This window comes from Eriocheir sinensis, chromosome 11 (genome assembly GCF_024679095.1).
Source record: "Eriocheir sinensis breed Jianghai 21 chromosome 11, ASM2467909v1, whole genome shotgun sequence".
In the NCBI taxonomy this organism is placed as follows: Eukaryota; Metazoa; Arthropoda; class Malacostraca; order Decapoda; family Varunidae; genus Eriocheir; species Eriocheir sinensis.
The window spans coordinates 8,229,763-8,236,926 of NC_066519.1; the positions used below are offsets into that span (position 1 = coordinate 8,229,763).

General features: G+C 39.5%; 1 long non-coding RNA gene across 1 annotated transcript; it reads left to right on the forward strand.

The window, feature by feature from the left end:
- Window positions 1-1,855: 1,855 nt before the first annotated feature.
- On the forward strand, window positions 1,856-6,403 carry LOC126996809 (uncharacterized). Its single transcript, XR_007751614.1, has 3 exons — window positions 1,856-2,457; window positions 4,451-4,566; window positions 5,285-6,403. It is a non-coding gene; the product is annotated as an uncharacterized LOC126996809 (long non-coding RNA).
- The last annotated feature ends 761 nt before the right edge of the window (window positions 6,404-7,164 follow it).

The following is a 7,164-nucleotide window of genomic DNA, read 5'->3' on the forward strand; positions in this document are numbered from 1 at the left end:
GAGCTTATTGTAATAGATGCACAATATATCACAAATTGCAGCTCACTCTCATTGCACATAATGCTGATTAAGACATGTCGTTAATCATGCGTGAATTAACGATACCTGACTTGAAAATCAAACTAAGACCAAAACGTTCAGTTCACAAATACCATGTAGTCATCATAAATGACTTGAGATTTATGGGAACCAATTCATCAGCAATGGGAACGAACCCATATGCACACAGCAGATGTTGAAAGATGTGCCAACACCTGCGTTACCATTATTGATCAAGGGAAAACAGTTTTTTTTGTTATGACTATATGGATTCGATGGAACGACTTTCTGAGACACGTCTTCCATCCCGCGAAGATTTTTTCAATTCGCTTCAAAAAGCAGAACTTTCCGAAAGTGATTATGAACATGCTCAGAATGTTTGGAAAGTAGCTGGGTGTCAGAGCCTGAAGGACTATTTGTTGCTTCATGTAAAAGTGGATGTTGGCCTTCTATGTGATGCCTTCCTAGAGTGGCGAGGTATTTTGAAAACCCAGTGGAGGTTGGATATTGTATATTATGTTAGCCTGCCAGGATTTGCCCATGACTTTTCTGCTAAAAACACAGCAGGAATTAGAGATGCTTAGTAGCCCAGACATATATCATTGCATTCAAACAAATGTGCGTGGGGGCTACACAAGTGTTGTGCGTCGTTTTATACGCGCCAATAACATCAACACGAACCCTCAGTTTAATCCAAAACATGATAGAAGCACTTTCCTTTCATATCTTGACTTCAACAGTCTTTATCCCACTGGAATGCAAGAGAAGTTGCCATGTGGGGATATGAGAAAACTAGATGAGACAGAAATGCAATCGTTTTTGAGCAGGGGCTTGATCAATCAAGTAACCGATGGCGATTTTGGATACCTCATTCTGTGAGATACTGAGGCTGTCTCACGTGAAGTCATTGAAAAAACGGATGACCTCCCACTGATCATCAGAAGACACAATATCACCAACAGATATATCGTCAGTCACACGCGAATGGTATGAAGAAGAAAACCGTCCAGTACCGTGTAAGAACATAAAACTGATTGGAACACATGCTGCTCAGGAGAAAATGCTGTTTGCTCTGCCCCTCCTTAAACTCCTTATTCAACTAGGCCTGGTTGTTAAAAAAGTGCATGCTATTTATATGTTTAAGCAAAAGCACTTTCTTGCGGACTTCATTCAGGATAACATAGAAGCCCGCAAAAGTGCTACTTGCTCTATCAAGAAAAATGCAATCAAGTGTATTTCAAACAGCATTTTTGGTCGATTCCTGATGAACGTGGCCAAATATAGTGAAGACATAGATATTGTCACCAACCGCGAAAAGTTTTTGAAGGTGGCCCGAAGTCCTTACTTTAAACGCGTTGTACCCCTCATTTTTTTTTTTTTTTTTTTACGTGTACGCCTGTAGCGCCGGTAGGCTTTATTGAGGGGGGCCTGGATGGAAGTTGGCCCCAGCCCGTCATGGCGCAGGCAAGTGTTTATAGTGGCGCCATCTCAATGATGGCCATGTAGTTGTAACTCGCCATAGGAAATATTCACAGGTGAATCATCTAAACCACATTGGCTACTACATCCTAGAGCTGTCCAAGCTGCGACTATATGATTTCTATTACAATGTGTTGAAGGCTCATTACGGAGATCGGGCGAAACTAGTGTATTGTGACACTGATTCCTTAATAACAGAAATTGAAACTCCTGATCTATTAACAGAGTACTCACAGGAACCCTTCAAAAGCTATATAGACACAAGTAACTTTAGCCCCTCACATTCCTTGTACAGCACAGACAACAAAGGAAAGCTTGGATTTCGCAAGTCTGGGCCCGTATCCTCGAGAGCTATTAACTTTTACTCTTAAAGTTACTATCAAAGTTAATAGTTTCAAATTATTAAGAGTAAAAGCTATCCTCGTCAACTTTGAGTGTAGGTATTAGCAAATCCTGGCTACTATTATCTTCTTCTTCTTCTTTATGGCGGGCTCGTTGCTAAGGACGCCTCCGTGCAAAACGTAAACATCCGACATGAATTAAGTATATATTTCAAAAGAAAAATAAAGAAAAGATGTATAAATGTACAACAGAAACATAATAAATGGCAAACACAAGAAAATACTGAGTTTTGTGGCAGATAGAAGCAGCCTCAAAGGCTGTTTTTACTCCGTCACTCGTCAATACCCGTATCTCCCCTCCTGCGTCACGACTTGCTCTGCTGAAATTACCGCACCATAACCACGTCATCTGCCCCAATGATCTACGGGCCGGAGAACCAGCGCAGAAAAGGAGTAAGTTTAATTGGTCGCCAGATGAAACGGTCTTCTTACATCAAATTCAAGAAAAAATACGTATAATCAGAGGGTGTTATGGGAAGAGTATCACCCCTGAGGATAAGAAGAGAGCGTGGACTGAAGTGGCAGAAGCTGTAACAAGGTTGGTAATCACATATTCATGGTTCAATCAGCTTACAAACTAACCTAACCTAATCAATTGGGTATTTTTTGCATAATAACACAACCACTGACCTTCCAAACAGAACATACCTTTTCATTCTGTATCTGAATAGTTTCATTATGACCATTTCTGCCACAACCCCTCTCCCTCAACAACCTAACATAACTAAACCTAACCATGCCAAACCTGCCCTGTCCTACCGAACACATCCTAACTTAACATGCCAAGTTTGTTGGGGGGGAAGAGGGGGTTGGTATAGATAGTTAAGGCATATTTGCCCTGTTTTCATTCTTTATTTATTTTTATTTGTTTATTATTTTTTTATTGGGGGGGGGGGGATGCTAGGCATGCCAGACTATGGACACTTTTACAAGTACTTTATGTCAAGACTATATGGGAATGGGTAGGTTTTGTGAGAATGGTAAAGTAAGATTAAAATAGTATATTTATAGCATTGGTCAAACAGATTATGGTGATATAATGTTAGATTGGAATGTACTCAAGATAATGAAATTAAGGTTAATGCTTTTATTTTTTTGTTACATATTCACATATTCATGATTCAAGTAACTTGCAAACTAACCTAACCTCGTCAAATGGGTATTTTTGTATACAAACACAACCACAGAGTTTCCAAACAGAACATACTTTTTCCTACTGCTTCACGTGAATAGCATCATCATGACCATTTCTGCTGCAACCCCCACTCCCTCAACAATCTAACATAACTAAACCAACTCCTGCTAAACCTGTCCTACCTGACACATCCTAACCTAACATGGTAGGTCCCCAAGTGCCAAACCTGCCCCGTCCTACCGAACACATCCTAACTTAACATGCCAAGTTTGTTGGGGGGGGAGAGGGGGTTGGTATAGAACTATAGATAGTTAAGGCATATTTGCCCTTTTTTTATTCTTTATTTATTTTTATTTGTTTATTATTTATTTTTATTGGGGGGGGATGCTAGGCATGCCAGACAATGGACACTTTTACAAGTACTTTATGTCAAGACTATATGGGAATAGGTAGGTTTCGTGAGAACGGTAAAGTAAGATTACAATAGTATATTTATAGCATTGGCCAAACAGATTATGGTGATATAATGTTAGATTGGAATGTACTCAAGATAATGAAATTAAGGTTAATGCTTTTATTTTTTTTGTTACATATTCACATATCCATGATTCAAGTAACTTGCAAACTAACCTAACCTCGTCAAATGGGTATTATTGTATACAAACACAACCACAGAGTTTCCAAACAGGACATACTTTTTCCTACTGCTCCATGTGAATAGCATCATCATGACCATTTCTACTGCAACCCCCACTCCCTCAACAATCTAACATAACTAAACCAACTCCTGCTAAACATGTCCTACCAAACACGTCCTAACCTAACATGGTAGGTCCCCAAGTTTGTTAGGGTGGAAAGGGGGTTAGTATAAGAGAGTCAAGTCATATTTACCTGTTATTTTATTTATTCCTTATTTATTTTTTTTGGGGGGGTGGGTGGGTTGGGCATGCCAGGCTCTCAACACTTTTACAAATATTTTATGTTAAGACTATATCGGAATAGGTAGATTTGATGAGAATGGTAAAGTAAGATTAAAATATTATTTTGATAGCATTGGTCAAACAGTTTCTGGTGATATAATGTTAGGTTAGAAGTACTCAAAAGAATGGAATTAAGATTAATGCTTTGAATTTTTTTGTATAGCTGTAGTATTGTGTAATATCCTCCTACTTAGAGAAAAGCATTTTATAAAAGTAGGTAATGAAAAGTAGTATTTATGGCCATGTTCATAACAACTAAAAAGTTAATGTCTTATGATGCATGTAAATAAAATATTGGTACTGATTTAGCTTTCCATCACAGCATGTATTAAACGTTATTGGAGAAGTTATGGGAAATAAGTAGCATGCCATAGTGAAACAATTAAGAAACTTGCTTCACATTTATACCCTGACAGTGCCTTCCCTGGGAGTGGACCCCGTACGCAGGATGACTGTGAGAGGCGTTGGTACAACGTACAACAAAAATCAAAGCCTTGCATTGCCAAGTGCAAGAATGAGCAGCGGCAGACTGGTAATTTTTTTAGTTGTTATGTCTTTAAATGTAAAACTTATTTTAGTTAGTTTTTTATGTGCTCACAGAATGCAGCTATACTGGCCACAATGCCTTTATTTCAGCTTAAAGTTAATAAGTTCATAGCAGTGAACTGCATATTTGATATAGAATTTTTTTTAATGTTCATCCGTCAATGACTATCAATCTATCTAAATACCTTGGTTGTCTTCCCCCAGTGAAGGGTTTTAGCCAAGACAGGCACACACTTACTCACACACTCACACTCATGTACACCACTCTCTCAGCTGCACAGCGCCTGAGGGAGTAAAAAAGGCCCTCACTGTATGGGAGATTAGCTGCACAGTTCAGGCAGGGAACTTCCACACCAAGGCCTCACAGCATACACTGGTTTACCCCTGCCCCATCATAACAATGACATTTCCCCCAGCACCTGAGTGCCCCACACATGTGGCACCACAGATACGCAGGTGCCTGCCTATATAACTATGACATTAACTGTGGTAGATAAACTGGTGTATGACATCATAGGCTGCTCGTGTCATGTATTTGAAGGGGTACCAGAGCCATTCAGCATTGACATGATGTGCTAGGGATAGGACAACAGCAACAGTCAAGCAGCAGTGAAATACTGACTGGCCTGTATGTTTTTGGCAAAAACTTTTATATTCTTATTAAAACAATTTATTAATTACCCTTAAATTCATATTCTTTGTAGATACACACTTTATCAGTATTGCTAGAGACCATCCCAGCACATTGTTCATTACTTGTGAAAAATATACCATTAGCTGCTCCGGCAACAGCCACTGCTTCAATATCTGCTGGCCCTATGACACCAGCCACTGCTTCATCATCTGCTGGCCCTATGACACCAGCCACTGCTTCATCATCTGCTGGCCCTATGACACCAGCCACTGCTTCATCATCTGCTGGCCCTATGACACCAGCCACTGTTTCATCAGCTGCTGGCCCTATGACACCAGCCACTGCTTCATCATCTGCTGGCCCAATGACCCCTGCCACTGCAAGGGATGACAATGAAGCTGCTCCACCAGAGTCACCACCTACTTCATCGGAGTTAAGAGATGCCTTTCACAGGGCAGCAGTATAATTTTTTGATGCTGGGGCTGAATATTATTGCCTCAAGGCTATGATTTTGTCACTTTTTTTATTATTTTATTACTGAGGAGGTAAGGGTGGAAGGGGTGAAAAATAATTTGTGCTGTTTTTCGACAGAAATGATTAGCAAATTCATTCAGAGCACAAAATTTACAGGAAAAAAAATTGTGTGCCATTGTGAGTGGGTTCACTTGAGATTGGGCTCCAATACGCCTCCGTGGTCTAGTGGTCAGCATGCCTGGCTTCTACGCGGGCCCGGGTTCGAATCCCGGCCTGGGCAGTCGGCGTGCAGCTCACCCAGCTGATCATCCTCCCTCTCGGGCTGGTCGATAAATGACTACCTGGGGAAACTATGGTAACCCGGATGTCACACTGGCCCTGTGTCCCGGGGTAATGGGCTCCCTCTCACCACAGGCTCAAGGCCCAATGTTACGGAGATGAGCACCGAGGCCACGCGCTGCTATAGCGTATGCTCCAACTTTACCTTTATCTTTATTGGCTCGACTGACAGACATGGCTTTGTATGTCGAAGGTCACTGGTTCAATCTCCACAGCCAGCACTCTCTAACTTGGATTTTTCCGAGTTCCCTAGAGCCTAGATTAATTTCTCGGTGTTAAATGAGGAGATTTGCACCGGCACCCAGTCATGGGTGTTACAAGATGCGTTGTTACAATCAGGGGCGTCATTTGGCCTTCAAGTGGGAGGGACATTAGGGCAGACAGTTTTATATATATATATAGATATATATATATATATATATATAAATCTATATATATATATATATATATATATATATATATATATATATATATATATATATATATATATATATATATATATATATATATATATATATATATATATATATATATATATATATATATATATATATATATATATATATACCATCATTAGCTTATAACACCTTTAGGCACTGATCATATTTGCATTTTATGTAGTCTGTGATGCAGGCAGGATATTCATTAGCACCTAATTAGACTCATGCTGCTCTCCAGTGCTCTCTGATGAACTCACAATCAAAGATGTAGTATACCTATATGGTAGCATTGAGTAATCTTAGGTCACTTGGTAAAGTGTTCACCTAAGTCCGACCCAAGCTGACAACATAAACCTAAGCGTGTTTGCAAGCTGAGTGTTTAGAATATTGGCATAATAATAAAAGATGCTGAAAACTGGATTCCACTACTTTATTGAATATATGAATAATTATATACTGAATTTGTAATGGAGCTAAGATAAAAAAGCTATGTTTTCAGCGGTCATACCATGATCTCATGAAAATAATTAGGTTGACATATATAATTAATTACTACGTATTTTGGTATGATGACCATTGCACGGTAATACCATAGCTTTGCGAGCATTGAGTAATCTTAGGTCACTTGGTAAAGTGTTCACATAAGTCCGACCCAAACTGACAACATAAACCTAAGCATGTTTGCAAGCTGAGTGCT